We start from the raw sequence: 10,434 nt of genomic DNA on the forward strand, positions 1-10,434 counted from the left end.
ATTAAGATGGTCAGGGGCCTCATGTGCTAGGGAGGCCACCACTCTACCACTGATGTTTGTTGATTGTTGTAGAGTGTGTGTGTGTGTGTGTGTGTGTGCGTGTGTGTGTGCTCACCCTTGCACTCTCCTGTGATGTGGAAGCTAGAGGCTAATGCAGGATGTCTTCCTTGATTGGATTGCTCTTCACCTTATGTTTTGAGACAGGGTCTCTCATTGAACCTATAGCTCACCATTTTGGCTAGACTGACTGGCCAGGGATCTGCCTGTCTCCATCCTCCTTTCCCCACCAGTGCTTGAGTTACAAATGTGTCCTGCCATGCCTAGTTTTGACATGGGTGCTGGGGATCCAAACTCAGGTCCTCCTGCCCCAGAAACAAGCAGTTCACCCACTGAGCCATCTCCTCATCCCAAGATGTCTCCAAATGCTTAATTCCACCCCATGCTTGTGCCACATTATTGCCACCATCCCACAGCCACAAAGACACTGTGTCATTGAAGTAGGCAGAGTTGGCCTCCTATACTCTCAGGCCAGAGCCTACATCCTAGGCTCCACTAGGCAGAAGCTTTACCATTTTTAATCCAGCCCTTAGCTCCAGAAAGAGATATAAGTGGGCAGAGAGGTTGGGCAAGGGGAAGGAGGGCAAAGAGGGAAAGAGAGGCTGGGGAAAAGAGAAAGCAGTGGGACAAGGAAGGCTGTGGAGGAGCAGGGTCAGGCCCCAGGCCTAATGCAGGTGGGACCCATGGCGGTCAACTCCTAGACCTGCCGGGCATTACACTTTCACTGCAAACTCAGATGCTGGGGATCAGCAGTCACTCAAATGTTTTTATCCTGTAGACCATGAACAGTGATTGTGGGGTGATGATACAGACCTGGAGTGCCCCCGTCTCTACTGACTCACACCAGATACACAGATACACACCAGAGACCACAGATACACACCAGAGCAGGATTCTTGACCCAGAGCGAAGACAGGTGGCTATAAGCCTAAAGACAACACAAGAGAGACAGACAACAGGCCTGAGTACAGGGACACAGAGCCACAGACATCAGGGGATACATAGATGCAGATACATGCCAACCCAAGGACAAATGGACTGTCCCTGGGAGGACCCAGGGAAAGAGAGGCATGCCCACAGACATGAAGAAAATCACTTGTGGACTTGGGGGTGCACATCCCACATTAGGAGTCAGAGGTGACAAGATGGGCAGGTGGACAGACCCCGTGGACAGCTCCCAGTAAACCTGTGCTAGCACTGGGCCCTTGAGGGGTCCCTATCATTGCCTGTCCATACCATGCCTCAGAGAACACCACACTGCCACCACGTGCTGTTCCCCAGAACCCCATCACCGGCTCCATGAACACACATGTGGTGGCTGGGCTCTCCTAACACACAGGTGCGTGTCCCAACAGGCCTGGGCCCCACCCATGGGGGCTGACATCTCTGTTCTGGGGTACAGGTGGGGGCTGCAGAGCCACCCCCTCCCCCGCAAGCCACAGGCTGTGCCCACTGGCAGGGACAGGGGGCCCGCGCTGGTTGGTGCAGGAGGGGAGGGCTGAGGGGCCGGGCGTGGCCTGGGCGGGCACAGGAGCCAGTACCTGTCAAACAAGAGCTGAGGAGCAAACTAGCTTCTTAGTCACCTTTCTCTTCTCCCCGTTTTTGGCAGCAGCCCCTGGGGGCAAGGGGAAGCTGATATCATAATTATTGGCTCACCCAGCAGCTGCCTCCCCTCACCTGATGTCAGCGCAGACCCAGGACAGCCAGGCTGACAGACTGACAGAAGGACGGAGCTCCTGTCCCCCCAGACCCAGGCCCCCAAGCCGACCTGCTTCACTGAGCAGGTAAGAGGAGACCCGGCCCAAGTCAACCATGGAGGCCAGCAGGGCTGGGCCAGGGCTTGAGGAGGGGGCTTGGCTTTTTAATGGGCTCTGCGGAGCACTGGGAGCACTGGGGTGCTCCTCAGCTTCTCAGTGCAGCCCAAGGAAGGCTCAGGATCAGGGTGAGTGCCTGGAGGCTGAGGGGATCCTTTCATCCCCACCCCTCTCTCTCCTTCCTAGTCCAGGTTGTCCAAGTTAGATCCTTCTTGCTGTAGCGTAGACTCCATCCTGGCATGCATGGTTGGCTTCTAGATGGTGAATGTGTGTGGTGGCAAGGTGCGCTTAACCACCCTAGCCTGGGAAGCAGTGATGACTCCCAACTAGAGAGCTAGAGCCCAAAGACAGGCAGAACCCCAACTGAGATGGAATGGCTGTTGCAGTGGGAAGTGAAGCACCCGGCTCTGGGGATCTGGTGGATCAGGGAACCCTCAAGCTCTCTGGGCTGCCAGGGCTGGGATCTGTAAACCCTTGGGCCTGTGGGGAGACCTGGCTTGCAGAAGAGATGGTGCACCTGGTGGAGAAGCAGACAGAGACAACAGGTGCTGTGGACCTAGAGTCGATGCGGTACTGGAGGCAGAATCTCCCTGGAAACACCTCTCTTCCTTGAGATTCTTGCATCAGAGATAAGTTGTGAGCAGACCTGAGACATGCAGAGTTCCTAGACTCCAGAGCCTATCCTTGGGGGTATAGGGAGTAAAGGCCCTAGGGGAGGGTTGAGCAGCCGGAAGTCCCTCTAGCTCCTGAGCCTCTTCTCTGATCCCTACCTCAGCAGTGGGGTCCTGGTGTTTATTGTGGAGCCCCTATCCCTCCCTCTATGTCCAAAGAAGCATGTTGAATTACGTCTACAGCAATAAGTGGGCGTGTTTGCTCTGCACCTACAGGTGTGGGGCACACATTTGGGTGTATTTAGTAGCAGGGCACAGCTGGTCAGCAGCAAAGTACCAGAGAAATCATCTCATCCCATCTGTCCCCTACCTCTGTGCTGGACACTTCCCATACCAGACACAGCTTCATCCTCACAGTTTTCTAATCCCTTCAGGAGGAGATTTGGTCAGTTCCCTCAGAATCTTTCTGACATCTCTACTGGGCAGGGTCCAGTTCTACCTTTACTTCCCCCCACCAATGAACCCCAGTTTCTCTGGACTGATGAGACTGGGGGTGGATACAGTGGTAGAGCACTCCAGTCCTGTCCCTTTTACCATCCTGACCCACAGAACAAGGCAGGGTGCAGACAGAAGTCAGCCCCTGCTAAAGAGGCAGGGCAGCACCTCTCTCCTAGTCTTTCTCTCTTATGGCTCTATAAAGGCCCTATGGTGGGCCAGGCAGGACAGAGTTTCCCTCAGGAAAGGCTGAGGGCAGAGGGGCCTAGGGCTGCCCTAGGTTGAAGATCCTCAGGGGTGAAGATGCCAGGGGGAGGAGCCCTTATCCTCCCAGTTCCCTGCCCGGCCCCGCCCGGACAGCCTCTGCCGAGCTCAGCTCCAGGCTGCAGGGCCTGCTGAGGCACGCTGCACCCCCAGGCCCGGCGCCTCACTCAGGGCCAGGAACCTGTTCTCCCGGGAATGCCGGAGAGTTCTCAAAGGACTTTAGTTCCCAGGGGCTCAGGAAGCCCCAAAATCCTCTGCACTATTAAGTATATCATGGAAAAACCAGAGAAGAGAAAGATTAGGGGGCCTGAAGGCCCGTCCCTCTCTCCATCTTTATCTACAAGCTGACTCCACACTTCTTTCAACTAGTAGCTTTTACTACTCCTTATGAGAGAGACACTGGGACAGTTAAAGACAAGGGAAAAGCCCCTCATGGCACATGCTGTCTTTTACCTGTCATTCTTTGCCCCAGGGAAAGGCTTCTTTTTGTCCCTATGGAAAGCCCCTTCTGCCCTCTAAGAAAGCCACAGGGCATCATTACACTTGTACTCTCCATCTTCCCCAACCAGGTAGTCCTCCCTGCTGTCTAACTTCCCATTGTCTAGCTTGAGTTGAGCCTGGTCTTCATGGACCAGCAGAACCCCACACCCTGCCCTGGGTCCATACACATAGCCAGAGCCTGTTCCTCAGTCACGTAGAAATGTCCTGGGAACTCTAGTGTCCGCACCTGCCGCCCTCTGTCGTTCTTTCCAGCATCATATTCTAATGAGATTGGATTCACTTCTTATCTGTTTGTTTGTTTGTTTTGAAACAGGATCTCCCTATATAGCCAGGCTAGCCTTGAACTCACAGTGATCCTGCTGTTCCCAAGTCCTGGAATTACAGGCATGTGCCACTCTGCCTGCCTTATGGGCCACTTCTGGCCATACCAGAGGGATGGAGGCCTTCCACTATCACTGCTGCAGCCTGATGGGCTCTCACAGAGCGAGATGATGATGTCAGGAAGACTGCTCATGTAACCCCAAGAGGTGGTTTCTTGGGTGGGCAAGCCACCATTGATCTGGGAAGGAAGAGTAGGGTGGGGCTCATAACATGCTCAGTGCAGGGGAAAGACTTGGCGACCTCCAAGAGAATTTATTCCAGGTACATTCATCAAATTGTCCCCCAGCATGTTTGACCCCCATCCCTTCCACCCCACCCTTGCCCCTACCTCCTTTCCTACTCCAACCTTAAAGCCATTCCCTTTTACCAGCTCTCCATATGTACCCTGGCTTAACTTGAGCTCAAGAGTCTGCTGCCTCAGTCTCCTGAGTGCTGAGATTACAGGTGCAGTCATTACACCTGACTCTGCATTATCTCCACTTGCATCCCAGTTCCACTCACTTTCCACATCTCCCCATGCCCAACTTTACTGCAGTCTCTACAACCCCATGTTCCTCTTCCTCCTGCCTCACATTTTCAGCCTCCGTACACCCTCCTTCTTAGTCCCATATTCCCGTTGATACCCCCTTAGGATGGACAACCCTATGCACAGATTCCTTGGGAATCCAGCATCTCTGTCAGTGCCCCTAACTTTATTCTCTGAATACTGAGAAGCCCAGAGCCCCACTCCTGGGACAAATGGATTAGATGGGTTCGTCCCCAAAGAGGCCCTCAGCTTCCTGACCTTATTTGGGTCTTAAAGGACTGGATGCTGGCCGACAATAAAAAGTTCAGCTGAGGCGTGTAGCTCAGTGAGAAAGCCTGAGGCCCTGGGTTCCAGCCCAGTACCAAAAATCAAAATAAAAGGCCAGGCATGTTGGTGTAAGCCTTTAATCCCAGCACTTAGGAGGCAGAGGCAGGTGGATCTGTGTGTGTTCAAGGCCTGCCTTGTCTATATAGTGAGTTCTGAGCCAGCCAGTATTACATAGTGAGCTCCTGTCTCAAAATTAATTAATTAATTAATTAATTGATTGATTGATTAATTAGTTAGTTAGTTAAAGTGAAACTATCTGAATGAGTTCAGATAGAAGATGAATTAAGTCTGGTGTCCAGATACTGCCGCTATGTGCACGGAAGGGGTGGGGGGGGCGGGCTGGAGGCATGACTAGTCTAACCAGGCATGGCCAGGCCAGGGCAGGAAGATGGACAGAAGCTAAAGCAAGGCCAACTGAGTTGTTTGAGAATGACTGCCACTGTCATGAGTATCCCCCAGTCTCTACCCCGCCTGTGGCTCTCGCTTAGTCAGCTCAGATTAATGGGACCAGAGAAAGAATTAGCTGAATAGTGATCTCCAGGGGAACTAGAGCCTGCTGTGAGTCACAGGGAAAGGGAACCTGAGCTCTCAGGGATACTCTGGAAGCTCCAAGGATAGGCACCCCTCAAGACACTCCCCCTCCAGGATGTTACCGGGAATCCTCTGGGAGGCACAGCACTGACCCGCCACCCTATGCCTGCAGGAGGATTTGTGGTCAGTCAGCTTCTAGCCCTAGCTTCACAAGCCCTCCAAGGCCCTTCAGCACTCCCCCAGCCTGAAACCATTTCTTCTGACAAACTGCAGCCAGCTCAGGTATCAAGACACATTCACAGCTGCACATGCACACACAGACACCCAGAATGAGGCGTGTCCCTGGAACCGGATTGCCCGCAGACAGATGGAAGTCCCACCCACACTTGTAAATTCCTCAGCCATGTCCTAGACTGCACCAGCCCATCAAGCTCAGAGGCATAGGAGGTGAACAAGAATACACACACACACACACACACACACACACACACTACATACCACTATAATGTGAAGACCCAATTATCAGATTCGCCCCTCCCCAGCACACAGCCTGAGGGACCACAACAGTGGCCCTCTATGGAAGGAGTCCTGGAGTCTACACTGGGCATCTACAGAGCAGGTGACTTAGAGAGAGGACCCATGCTTCCCATGAGCATGTGCAAGGTGCCTGGGATGGGAGGGGTTGGGAGAGTAAATTGTTGGGATTGGGAATGCCAGGAGGATGTAGGGGAGTAGGTCAATGGAGAAAGGTAGAGACTGGGGCTAAAGTGCCATATTAGCTCAGAAAGACACCCTCTGGACCTGTCACTTCTCCAAGGGCCTGGAAGGGTATCAGAGTCAACTTCATACAGCCCAGCCACCCAGAGGAAGAGGCAATACATACTCAGGAGGCTGAGGCAGGAGGATGACATGTTCAAGGCCTGCCTGGGCTACAGAGTGAGTTCAAGGTCAACTTAGGCAATTAGTGAATAAGACCCTCTCTCAATTTTTTTTTTAAGAGCTGTGGCAGTAGCTCATTGGTAAAACACTTGCTTAGCAATGAGAAAGCCTTGCGTTCAATCCCCAGCATCACAAAAAAAAAAAAAAAAAAGCAACCGTTTTCCGTGATGGGACCTCAGTTTCCCTCTCTGTCACACAGAGAGGGGCCTGGATGGAAGGATCTCCCAATGTGCTTTCTCCCTCTGTGGTTCATGCTTGGGAGCCGATGGCTGCCTGCCTTCCCTGTGCTAGACATGGGGGCAGGAAGTGCACCTGCATGCATTCGTCTTATACCGAATCTGTGTTATTAGCAGTGGTGGCAGAATTAATGCCCCTAATAATAGACTGACAGTAATCATCAGTGCTGTAATGATATGTACAGAGTAGAGGCCCATGGCTGAAGGTTAGTGAATCCTGGGCCATTTGAGGCCCCTACTAAAGTGAGCAAAAGAGGGGCTCACATACTAGCACTCCCATAAGGAAGACCCCAGTAAGTGCAAAAGTATCATTCAATGCCATTGCTCCCTGGGAGTCCCACAAGTCTAGTATCCATAAAGGATAGGCTTGGAAGGAAGCTGGAAGGGTCAGGGATCAGTGATGCTTTCTGGAGATGACACCAGGTTTGGGAGAGGAGGTGACACAAGATCCCATTATCCCCATTGGTCTCACAGATCAAATCAGTAGCTGCCAGTTACTGACATAGCTAATTGGCCCTGAATGGGGGTGAGGGGCGAGCTCAGTTCTGAATGATGTCATTATGGGGCGGGGCTTCTAGGCCTCTGAGACTTAGAACTAATGTGTGCTCAGAAGCCAGCAACATGGTTCCACCCTTCAACCTGTCCCCCACTCTCTTCAGCTGATGTAGCTGAAGGATAAAGATGAGGCTTCAGTATCTTGAAAAAGCTTCCTGGTCCTTCAGTCCCTCCTCAACTTGTTTTCCTGTTCTTTGTCCCTTTCACAGCTGAACAGAGTGAGGCTCTGAGGGAAATTTCCATTCTGGAAATCTAAGGACTTAAATCCCTGTTTTCTGCAAGATGCACCAGAAAGGAAAGCTAAGATGTTATCCTACCCCAACTCTCCAGTCAGATTCTAATATTTCTTTTTAGTTTGTATTGTTTGGTTTTGTTTTTGAGATAGGGTCTCACAATGAGACCCAGGCTGACCTTGAACTTGTTTATAGGTATGTGTCACCAGCCCAGCTAGGTTAATAGTTCTACCTCTAAATCCTTTGTCAGGCCTGTCCCCACCACTCATGGCTTCAAAAATCCCCTGGAAAGGTGGAGCTGTAGGCTCTTCCTTAAACTGGCCATCCAAGGGTGGGGGTGGGGGTCATGTTTTTGGAAATGAGAATGCCCTATCTTGCTAACCTTGGAGGGTGTCAGCTCCTAGCCTCAGAGCATGAGCTCAAGGGGAGGCAGGAGGGAAGAGGGAGGAAAAAAAAGGTAGGCCAGGAATAGCCCCAAGAGGAAGAGCAAAAGACCCTTTGGGCTAGGTGGTTCAGTGGAAGGTAAGAAGTCTCTAGAAAGAGGTATCTAAGGAAGGAAAGCCCAGCAGGGCTGATCTCTCAGACTAAATGACTATAGCTGGGGAGAGAAGAGGATCCAGAATGCATGTCTAGAAAGGGTAGAAGGCTGCTTCGAGGAATGGCCTTTCCTATTTCTTTAAAAGCTCTTCCTTATCATTCACAAAATAAGCATCTACAGGTAGGTCAAAGATATCCATCCATTCATCCCATTGAATATCCATCTGGTCGTCTATCACTCAACTTTCTGTCCATCCATCATCCATCTATCCATCTGTCCATTCATCCATCCATTCATCTGTCCATCATCCATTCATCTATCTATCCATCATCCATCTGTCCATCCATCCATCCCTCTACCTATCCAGAGAGGTTAGGGCTACTGGGAAAGGTCTGTGGTCCTGTGGCATTTATGGGGCATATGACCTGCCTGCCTGGCCTGGGGAGGCAGCCCTGCCCCAGCCCTGGGGCAGGGGGCCGGTCTTAGCATGTGGGAGTATTTATACCTGGATGGAGGCTCCCCAGGAGCTGCAGGCTGGATGACTCTCCAAAGCCAGGATGGTGGCCATGGCCCAAAGACCACTGTGAGTGCTTAGATTTAATTTTTGGAGGGACAGGGCTGGGTGGCAGAAGCTAAAGATAGCCTAGGGAGCCAGGGGAATAGGAAGCTGTTGGCATCAGAAATCTACAGCAAAGTTGGGGCCTTCCCTGAAGGAAGGACGAACCTATTGTCCTTGGCTAGTGGGGAGGGGTCCTTGGTGCATGGCAGGAAGGACAGGGCAAGAGGACCAAGATTATAAAAATTAAGGTTAACTATCTAGAAAAACTTCTGGGAGCAGAGAAGATGGCTCAAATGCTTACTAAAGACGGACATATTGAGAGCTGCTTTCCAGCCAGGCTACTTCCAGAGGCTGGGGGACAACTGAGATAGCTTGAGGAGAGACCCAACTTGGGGAATGGGAATGACTCCAGCTGCAGGTGTCAGTGGTTCCCAAAATGTAAAGGAGATATGGTTGCTTTTCTTACTACATTTCATTTCTTAATTTTTTGTGTGTTGTGAGGGACCAGACACACATCCTATAGCATGCATGTGGGGGTGGGAAAACAACTTGCAGTAGTTGGTTCTCTGGCCCACTATGTGGGTCCTGATGATCAAGCCCTGGCTCTCAGGATTGGAGGCAGATGTGTCTACCGGCTAAGCCAGCCCTCATGCTGCTGGTTGCTCTTCATCCATCACTCACCCAGGCAGCATCCAGAGCCACAGTCGCTGAGTGTTGCCTTCAGAATCCCAGCTTCCATGGAGGAAGGAACTAGAAACTACCCTAGACTCCCAGAATCTGGAGACGTGCAAGCCTCAGGCACAGTCCCCAGGCCCTGCCCTGCCACTCTTGCCCCCCTCCATGAGGTAATTAGGGACCTGCTTCAGGGGACCCCTCCCAGCAGCCAGGCAGGTGGAGCCGCGGGTGGGGCTGCGGGCGAGCACTGGGCACAGCCCCACCCCTCGTAAAACATGCTGCCGCAGCCAGCAACAGAAACCATTAAGGCGGAACCGAGCAGGCTCCTCCTGGCTCATAAAGGGCGGGCAGGAGGGCCAGCCAGGTGGGAGGGGGTATGGAGGATCCCCCCCTCCCCCTCTCCCGTATGGGCCATTGGCCTGTGGGGCAGGCACCCTGCCTGGCCCCTGTGACTCAGAGACCAGAGGGGGCTCCGAAGACAGATCCTCCCAGGGAAATCACTTTGCTGAGGCGGGGCTGTGTGGTATAATGGTTAAGGAGCTTGACTTTGAAGCCTAGGTCTGAATCCTGAGGAATACAATTTACTAGCTAGGGAACTTGGGCGAGTCAGGTTAACCTCTCTGAGCCTCTGTTTCCTGATCTATAAAAGGAGATGACAATACAGTACCTCCCTCCTGGGGTGTAACCAGCATTCCTGGTCCTCTTGAGGATCCCTAGGGGAGGCCCCTGAAGGCAGAGCAGGGGTTACAGATATAACAAACCACTCCACAGACTATACACACACCCACAGGACCAATATCAGCATCTTAAGGTGCAAATGGTCCCTGGGACTCATTTTATTTATAGGGGAACTGAAGTGCAAAAGAGGGAGGTAACTTGCCCAAGCCACAAACCCAGTAAACTTGAGTGTCCTCAGCCCCCACTTCTAAGTGGCTCCTTCTGCCTCAGTGCTGAGGAGCCAGGGTCTGGGAGTAGAGACATTGACGGTTAGAGGCAGTGCAGGTCTGGCTGTTTAAGAGAAGGGCACAGAGCAAGGATGCAGGGCAGCGGTGCAGCAATGGCTACCATCAATTTGTTGTCCCTCCAGCTGTCTGTATTCTTGAGGCCCTCCCTCACTTCCATTTTCCCTACTCAGGTCAGAGGGCCATCTCTCTCTCTCTCTCTCTCTCTCTCTCTCTCTCTCTCTCTCTCT

At 52.3% G+C, this 10,434-nt stretch overlaps 1 protein-coding gene across 2 annotated transcripts in view; it reads left to right on the forward strand.

Annotated features, from left to right (window-relative positions):
- Window positions 1–1,657: 1,657 nt before the first annotated feature.
- The window catches only part of Foxn1 (forkhead box N1), a 27,766-nt gene continuing 18,989 nt past the window's right edge, over window positions 1,658–10,434 (forward strand). The window contains exon 1 of one of the 2 annotated variants that reach the window (XM_008840589.1): window positions 1,658–1,841. The gene's annotated coding sequence lies outside the window, so the exon portion shown is untranslated. The remainder of the gene's footprint in view (window positions 1,842–10,434) is intronic. The other variant, XM_008840587.1, reaches the window with a different exon arrangement.

The sequence above is a fragment of the Nannospalax galili genome, unplaced genomic scaffold, assembly GCF_000622305.1.
Source record: "Nannospalax galili isolate Female #2095 unplaced genomic scaffold, S.galili_v1.0 scaffold2241, whole genome shotgun sequence".
NCBI lineage: Eukaryota > Metazoa > Chordata > Mammalia > Rodentia > Spalacidae > Nannospalax > Nannospalax galili.